This window comes from Macaca fascicularis, chromosome 4 (genome assembly GCF_037993035.2).
Source record: "Macaca fascicularis isolate 582-1 chromosome 4, T2T-MFA8v1.1".
NCBI classification, from domain to species: Eukaryota; Metazoa; Chordata; class Mammalia; order Primates; family Cercopithecidae; genus Macaca; species Macaca fascicularis.
The window spans coordinates 120,449,658-120,459,118 of NC_088378.1; the positions used below are offsets into that span (position 1 = coordinate 120,449,658).

The following is a 9,461-nucleotide window of genomic DNA, read 5'->3' on the forward strand; positions in this document are numbered from 1 at the left end:
AAATAAATCAAACTTGTGCACTTTGGATTTTTTCCCTCAAATCTGTTTTCCTCCATATATAAGCCTACTTAGAGTAGCAGAAAAATAAAGATCCATTGCTGTTCCCCCCCAGCTATAAAAACCACCAAGATTCTTCAGCCTGACAAATTTAAATGAATTGAAGCCATCTCCCACATGGGGATCTGCAGCACTGGCTCATAGTCAGAGATAAATTTTTCAGTAAATGTGCACCTAGGGTGAGGAAGGGAAACCTCCCTGACTTATTCTCTCCCTTTATCTCTTTCTTCAGTTACAGATTGGATAAGCAATAATTCTTTTTCTATTCTTCTTAATTTCTAAAAGACGAGGACTTCACTAACAAGCAAGGAGATTCTGTATGTTCCAGAAATTTCTGAATATAAGTAGATGATTGTTATTCTGCCCTATGCCGGCTGGATGAGCTCCCTGATTTTAATGACATCCAGTTGTGACTGAAGGGCCTAATAGAAGGGATCCATGGAGTTGTGAGGTTAATACTGGGTCCATCTTCCTCCATTCCTCCCCTTGGTTTGAAGGATAACATGGGCCAGGGCTATATTTGTCTGTATCTCTCCCTTGCCACTCTCCGTTCCTCTGCTATTCGGGTTTTTACGGCCCCTAAAATTCTTCTTAGTCCCTTTACATACTTACCTTTGCTCCATTTCTTGATGAACCATAATGGGTTTCAAATGCAGTAAATAATTTAAAATAAATGTTGCAGTTACATAACTGCAACATGTATTGGGGCAAAATAATAGACTGATCTAACAAATCCATGAATTTTGTGACAGTAGTGGACTAAATCAATTAGTATTCAGCTGAGCTAAAGTTAAGGAAATTAAGATTTCATGATTAAGTGTTCTTCATAATTAAGTGCATTGTCATATCTGTGATTGATCTACAGAACTGTGAGTTTAGCATCTTTCTTAAAATTCATCAGTAGTTTACTGAGCACCAACAGTATAACAAACCCTGCTCTGGAATTTGCACAAATGCTCTCTTATTTAATTCTCAGAACTTTATGAGTCAACTATCATTGTCATTATTTGCCTTTGGTATATATGTGGCCTACTGGAAAGGCAGTAGAACGCAGTGGGGAATGCACAGACTCTGGGGCCCAGTCACCAGCATTCACATCTCAGCTCTGCTGCTCACTGGCTGTGTGACCATTGGCAAGGTACTTAATTTCTCTGTGCTTTATTTTTCTCATCCATAAAAACCGGCCTAATAGCCAGTAAATAATATCATGGGGTTGTTACAGGGATAAAATAATCCAAAATATGCAAAGTACTAAGAAAAACACCTGGCATATAGCAATCACTATAAAACTATTTACTATTATTTTTCTATTGTCAACCCTAATAATATTCTTGAATATAGAGTTAAAGCTAGCATTTCACATACTCATGGATAGTCTAATATCTATGAACCAATCAAAAAGTGTTACTATTAAGTGTACAGTGAGATCAGAGTCATCATGGGCTCAAACACTCTGATCCAACCCTCTCTCTTATTCCCGAACTGAAGATTTTACTTCTTGCTCTGGCAAATCCATTCAGAAATGCCTACCTTTGGTATAAAGGGAGACCAGGTAACAAAGGCTGAATTTATTTCAAGAATATTTTGGAGTGCCAATTTTATGTGTCAGGAACAGTGCTAGACTTTAAGGATAAAGATAAAAAAATAAACTAGTCCCAAAGAGAAACATGTTAAGAAATACATACTATAAAATACTATAAATGAATTCAAATTCTGCTTGGGGCAGGATGGAAGCACAGAGGTTGAATAATCTATTCCACCTGAATAGGGGAGCAGCAGAAAAAAACTTCTAAGAAGAGGCACCTGCTGAGTCTTTAAGATGAGTGAACATCGCACAATGCACAGGCAGGTGCTGTTCTCAGGGAGGCGGCACAGCAGAGGCATGGAGACATTACACACAGGCTGTCCTGCTAAGGAAACCCGCAGTGATCTGCAGAGGTAGAGATTCAGAGAAGAGGAGAAGTAAGACAAGGACAGCCTGGCTCACCAAGCTAAAGAACCTGGGTTTGCACAGAAGACAATGAGCCAGTGAGGGGTTGGGCTTCAGAATGACATGATCATATCTAGGTTTTTAAAAGCCAATATTTTGGCTGTAAGCAGGGAAGACAGATTGTCTGGGGCTAAAGTAGAGACTAGGGGGTTAAAAAAGTATTCTAAGGGGCCTGGAACCAATCCCTGGAGGATATCAAGGGATGACTATATAGCTCAAATAGAGAGGATGGGGCATTCATGAGAAGTGTGTGTGTATTGTGTGTTTATGTGATTATGAGAAACAGAGTTTAGAGGTGGTAAAAACAGTATAAATCTTCTAATCTTCCCCACCCTCCCACCGTCAGTCAACTCTATAAATTGAAAAATTGAAGTCAAATATTGCAAAAGCCTCAAGAGACAGAAAGGGTTAGTGAGAAAAAAAAAAAAAAGAAGCTTAGTCACTCGACATGGTTTCTCATCCTATCTCTGTCCTTCACCTCTTTAAGATACAGCTATTTATTTTCAGACGTGTAAATAAAACTACCTGTCCTGACTGCCTCCAGCATGGTTGAAGCATTCTACTTAATGAGATAATGCATTTGTGAGTACTTGAGAACCTCTAAAACATGCTACAGGTAAACTATTATGATACCCAGGACCTCTGATTGATTTTCCATTCCTTTCTTTGGGGGAAGAGAAAATGCCTCTAATGATGGCAAGAGAGAGGTGACTTCCTCATATTCTCATGTTCAGGTCCCTTCACTTCCAGAGGAATGGAGCAGGACTAGCTCCCAGGACCTGAGAAATGCTAGACCACAGTGGACCTCAATGTTCAGGGATGTTTGTACTTCCCACTCTTTCTCTGAAATTGAGAGTTGATCATGGGCCAAGGGTGAAGAGCAGTAATCTTATCATAGCTAAAAATGAGTGAATTTCTGAGTATTGAGTGTCCCCAGTACATGGAATAAGCTTGCTAACAAGTATCTAAAAGTATTTATATATGTCACAGACAGAAGCAATTCACCTCAAAAATGGTATGTTGGGCCTAATCCACTAGAAGATCAATAGTTGGAAACTTTTTATGTTAATTCTATTTTAAACACCTTTGCTTTATACACCTTTGCTTCTCTCTCTCCCTCTCTCTGTCCCTTTCTCTCTTTCTCTCATTATGTGCAATATTACCTGGCAAAGCATCACCATTTTAGTTAACGAATTAGGCCCTGGATCAACTTCAGGAATATAAATGAAAATAACTTACTCTGAAGAAGAGTTATAAAATCAAATTCTCTGGGTGCTACTAATATGGGAAAATAAAATCCTTGACAAGAGGCAAAGCAAAACTAGTGTTCATAGATATATATAAGATTTGAAAGTTAAGATTAACTATGCCTATATGTTCCATAAAATTTCCCTGAATCAACTGAAGGCTCCTACGAAAACTATAGCACTCAGCAAAAACATGCATTAAAAATATAGAGGGCTTATAGAAAAATATGGGCTTGACCAGACCACTTTATTGAAAGAATTTTGAATTGATTCTGTTCTAATACAAAGCTCGAAATTCAGTTCTACTATAGAACTTCGCAACAGAGCTTCAACAAACAACAATCTAAATAAAAAATTAGCACAAGGAGAAACATCATATAATAATATGTTTACATGCTGAAAGAGTTTTTAATGAAATTCATCTCTCATCCTTAAGAAAAAAACAAATACATGCATATCACATACCTCAGTCCTAAAACAAGCATCTTACTTAATGGGAAAACATGAGATGCATTTCCATCAAAATTAAGAAGAGGTTAAGAATGCTCACCATCTTCACTACTGTTTAACACTTTATGGGAGGCATTTGCCAATGCACTTAGAAAAAAGAAATCAACTGGAGACATATGAATTAGAGATGGGGGTAAAAAGAAGAGTATCATCTTTTGAGGATGATATGATAATAAGTGGAAAAGCCTAGCGTATCAAAGAATGACGTATAACAGTGAAATAATTAAGTAAGGTAAAAGGATAAAAAATAAACATACATAAATTAACAACCTAAATATACACAAATAGTAAGTAGAGGACACAGTAGTGGAGAAAACCACATTTTCAATAATTTAATAACATACTTAACAAGAAATATGCAAAACCTATATAATAAAAACTTAAAAATACATCCTGAAGGCCATAGAAGTAGACTTAAACAATTGGAAAGACATTTCTTTATCTTGTGTAGGAAGATTCCATAGTATAAAGATATTAGTTCTCTCTAAGTTAATTTATAAGTTTAATGCAAAAATATTTAGTATAAAAAACCTTAATTTTTTTTTTAGCTAGATATGTTGATATAAAATTTTATATGGAAAAATAAACATGCACAGATAGCTAGGAAAACACTGTGAAGTAAAAACTGCATGAGGATGAATTTTACCTGTTATTAAATACATATTAAAGTATCTATTGTGACTTCTTCGGCCCCCGCATTTGTGGACTGGAGAACATCACCCGAGAGCGCCGGCGCGACTTCCCTGGCCCCCCACACCTGAGGACCAGAGAACCTCGTCGGAGAGTGTATCCATATTTGCAATAAAAGACTGCCACTTTCTTACGTACTTTGGCCTCATGTTTAATTACTTAGCTCTCCTAAATTAAGTTACATTAAATTAAATTAAAACAGTTGGTGCAGAAACCCGACCTGGGAGGACACCCTTCCTCAACATCCCCTAGGGGTCTGAGGAACCTCCTCCCCAGCGAACCGGCTCCCAATCCAACCAGCCACCAACACCGAACAAGCGTTCCGGCTTTCCACTGGTGCCGCTCTGAGAATTTCTTCTTCGGTGAGTACTCCCCTTTGTTAACCATCTCCGTCCATTTCCGTGTCCTTGGCCTAGAGTCGTGCGCACGCCCAAGGACGTAGCCACCCTGTGGCGCAGTGAGGCCTTCAACCCGGAGACGTCCGTCTTGAAGTCCCTCAATTCTCCGTTAGTGGCTCCAGGAGCCCCCGGTCTCTAGCAGCGGCAAAGGACGCTTTGCCACTGCGTGAGGTCGGTTTCCATTTCTGGTGGTTAAACAATGGGAACCTCACAATCCAAAATCCCTAGGAACACCCCCTTAGGGTGTCTCCTCCAAAACTTGGAAGCCTTACATTTAGCCCAAGATTTAAAACGAAAGCGGCTAATTTTCCTCTCCACTGTGACACGGCCGCAGTATAAATTAGACAACCAATCTCAATGGCCACCACATGGCACACTTGACTATAACATTCTATTAGATCTCTCTAATTTCTGCCAAAGGCTTGGAAAGTGGTCAGAGATTATCTATGTCCAAGGCTTTTGGGACTTGCGCTCTTGCCCAGACCTGTGCGCCCAGTGTTCAATGGCCCAGGTCTTGTTAGTTAAAACCCAGCCCTCAGCCTCCACACCACAAGCAGAGGAAGATTCTACTTCCATCTCAGACGAGGCCGACGGCGGGGCACCTCCCTCCCAACCTACCAAACCCCCTCCCTATGCTCCTCCTACCGCCCCTCCCTCAGCCACTCCTCTTACCTCTCCCATTTCCACCCACACTCGCTCCAAGACCGTGGTAGCAGCCCCCACTAGTCAGCCCTCTACCAGTCAGCCTGCCCCAACCCCCTCTACCGGTCAGCCTGCCTCAACCTACCCGACTGGTCAGTCTGTTTCAACCTCCCCTGTTAGTTTGTTGGCCCCCCTCCGAGAGGTCGCCGGAGCCGAAGGACTAGTTAGAGTCCATGTCCCTTTTTCCTTGACAGACCTTTCCAAGATTGAAAAACGGCTTGGCGATTTCTCTGCTAACCCCACCCTATATTCCAAGGAGTTTCGATACCTATGTCAGGCATATGATCTAACCTGGCATGACTTACAGGTCATTTTGTCCTCCTCCCTTAACCCAGAGGAAAGAGAGCGTATTCTTGCAGCCGCCAGGCAACATGCAGATCAATGGCATTTAACTGATGCCACTGTCCCGTTAGGAGAGATGGCTGTCCCGTCCATAGAACCAGATTGGGATTACCAACCACAGCAGCCCGGCTGCCATAGGAGAGACATTATGGTTCAATGTCTCTTGGCCGGTATGCAGGCAGCCTCTAACAAAGTGGTCAATTTTCATAAACTAAAGGAAATCATCCAGCACCCAGATGAGAATCCGGCTTCCTTCCTAAATCACCTTACAGAGGCACTAGCCCAATTTACTCAGCTAGACCCCACCTCCCCAGCCGGAGAAGCTGTCCTAGCCTCCTATTTTATCTCCCAGTCAGCCTCAGATATTCGAAAAAAGCTAAAAAAGGTTGAAGATGGGCCTCAAACCCCCATACAGGACTTAGTAAAATTGGCCTTTAAAGTTTTTAACTCCAGAGAAGAAGCAGCTGAGGCCGCAGAGCTAGACAAGGACAAAAGAAGGGCTGTGCTTCAGGCGCAAGCTCTAGTGGCTGCCCTCCAACCAGCGTTGCCCACTCTGCTGGCAGGGAAGACACAGGGCAAGTCTCCCAAGGGCTCCTGCTATAAATGCGGAGACCCAGGACACTGGGCAAACCAGTGTCCCCAGGTCAAGCCGGCCACTCCGTCTCATCCATGCCTTAAGTGTGGCACAACTGGGCATTAGGCAACACAGTGTCCAAATCCTCGCCTGCCTACCATGCTGTGCCCAACCTGCCAACAGGAAGGACATTGGAAGTCTGATTGCCCCGCCAGCAGGGCAGGCATTGCGCCTCAACGTGGTGCCTCTCCTCAAAGGCCGGAAGGCTCCTTCCAGCTCCTACACCTGGACGACGACTGACGGTGCCCACACTTGGAGACCCCTGTCACCCTCGCCGAGCCTAGGGTAACTCTTCAGGTAGCAGGTAAGCCAATTTCTTTTCTCATCAATACGGAGGCTACCTATTCTGTTTTGTCAACCTATGGAGGTCCTAGCCAGCCATCCACTATCTCAGTAGTTAGGGTAGACGGTAAACCGTCTAACCCTCGCCAGACCCCAATGTTAAATTACTGCCTGGACTATGCATGCTTTGCCCACTCTTTCCTCATCATGCCCTCTTGTCCCACCCCCTCTTGGGACGAAACATCTTAACCTAACTCAAAACATCTATTCCCCTTCCCTTTCTCCAGGTGGCCAGGTTCTACTCAAGGATCAACACCCTCCTCAAATTTTCCCGCTTCCTCACCATTCTTCATCTTAACTTAACTGACTTTTCCCTCATAAACCCCATAGACACCCTCCTTCCCGACCCATCCCCCAACCAGTAGGTTTCCCAACTTTTTACTCTCATAGAAGACCTAGCTTGGCAGGGTGCCCTTTGTGATTTCGGCAATGTTGAACTTACCCTCTACACCTTTGTCATCATTATTATGGTTCACTCTAATTCCCCTAGTTACTCCTACTAATCCTAACTTTGTATGGAGATTCTAAACCTGGTCTACAGACAACCAGATACACTCAGTCATGCAGGGCCCTGCAGATTGTCCCCCCCCTCCACCCAGGGTTGTCACTCTGCCCTCTCCCTAAATAAAATGTGGACTCATTAGGCCAGGATGAAGGACAGATACAGGGAAGGAGAGGCTGTAACCAGAAGGCAGTAGAAAGCCCAGACCTCCCCAAAGGTCTCTGCGGCACTCAGTCCCTGTTGAGTCACAGATAGGGAGAAGCCAGGAGGTAGGGGAGTTGGTGAGGGGAGCAGCCTTGGTGAGCGGGAGGTGGAGAGACGGAGACGAAGATGGAGATGGAGACAAAGAGATGCAGACAGAGATAGAGAGAGACAGAGGTGGAGAGAGACAAAAACAGAGATGGAGAGAGAGACAGAGGTAGAGAGAGACAGAGAGAGAGAAAAACAGAGATGGAGAGAGACAGAGAGAGACAGGTGGAGAGAGACAAAGACAGAGATGGGGAGAGACAGAGATGACAGAGATGGAGAGAGAGAGAGAGAGACAGAGATGAGGAGAGACAGAGATGAAGAGAGACAGAGAGAGAGATGAAGAGAGACAGAGATGAAGAGAGACAGAGTGAGACAGAGATTCCTTTTTGCTACTCTACACCAAACTCTTCATGGTGTAATTGCACATAAGCTCCCAGCAGGACCCAGACGGCCCCTGTTGGAGGCTACTTTTGGTGTAACCAAATTCTATCTAAAACTCTTAACCATACCTCCATCACCCAGTCCCTTTGCGTTCCGGCATCTTTAGTGCCTAGCTTAACCCTATATAGCGAAGGAGAATTGTCTAAACTAGCTTCCCAGCTCAGCTCCAGCAATAACATCCAAAAGCGGGCTGTTTTTCTTCCCTTAATTATCAGGGTTTCCCTAGCTTCAACAATTTAACGCCCCTTTAACCCCCGGACCACCGGTATGGCTACCGCCTGTAGTACAGCAGATGCTTCCATTCCTAATTCCCATACTAATCCTCTGCCTTATGTTATGTCTTGCTCCCATTCTAATAAAATTTTTCCGAGCCAAGGTCCAAGAGATCACCCGAGTCACCTTCAACCAAATGCTCCTACATCCCTACACCCAACTGCCAACCTCAGACCCTAACTATGCCCCTTAACAGCAGGAAGCAGCCAGACAGACCACGGCACCCTAAATTCTTATAATCAATAAGAGGTTGGACTGTTTGGGTGAAGGAAAAGGAACAAGATGGAGGAAGGTGAACAAGATGGAGCAGTCCCTGTTGTTTCCGGGTTCTTCATCACAGATTTTCCCACGCCCGGGAAAAGAACCAAATCAACTGAGCATGCGCAGAATGACGTCAAGCCGGGGACACCGAAATTCAAGAAGCCACTCCTACACACACGCCCCAAACTCCTCCCCTTCCAGCTCCCAGGCATAAAAGTCTGCCGTCGGCAGGAGCCGGTGTGACTTCTTCGGCCCCCGCATTTGTGGACTGGAGAACATCACCCGAGAGCGCCGGCGCGACTTCCCTGGCCCCCCACGCCTGAGGACCAGAGAACCTCGTCCGAGAGTGTATGCATATTTGCAATAAAAGACTGCCACTTTCTTACGTTAAAAAATAAATAAATAAATAAAGTATCTATTATTGAAACAGCATAGCACTGGCACATGAGTAGTCAGATAAAACAGTAGAAAAGAAATTCCAGAAACAGACAATTACCTATGGGAATGGAGAAGATAATTCAGGTGGCACCTCAAATCACTGGGGCAAAGATATAGTTAGATAAAGACTTATTTGGTAAGTCAAAATCCAGATAAAAGAAAAGAGCCAATAAAAGAGTGATTCATTTGATTAAATAAACATTAAAAAATAGCTTTGCATGACAGAAAACACCATAAGCAAATTCAAATTCAATGACAAACCAGTAGAAAATATTTGTAACATTTATCACAAAGAGCTAATCTTGCATATATATGTATGTATTTATATATATGTGAATACATCCCATATATAGGTGTGTGTAGGTGTCTATATGTGTGTATGTAT

General features: G+C 43.2%; 1 long non-coding RNA gene across 1 annotated transcript; it reads left to right on the plus strand.

Moving 5' to 3' along the window:
- The first annotated feature begins 4,725 nt into the window (after positions 1-4,725).
- Positions 4,726-8,858, plus strand: LOC123572952 (uncharacterized). Its single transcript, XR_010586383.1, has 3 exons — positions 4,726-4,856; positions 6,694-6,874; positions 8,481-8,858. It is a non-coding gene; the product is annotated as an uncharacterized lncRNA (long non-coding RNA).
- Positions 8,859-9,461: the final 603 nt, after the last annotated feature.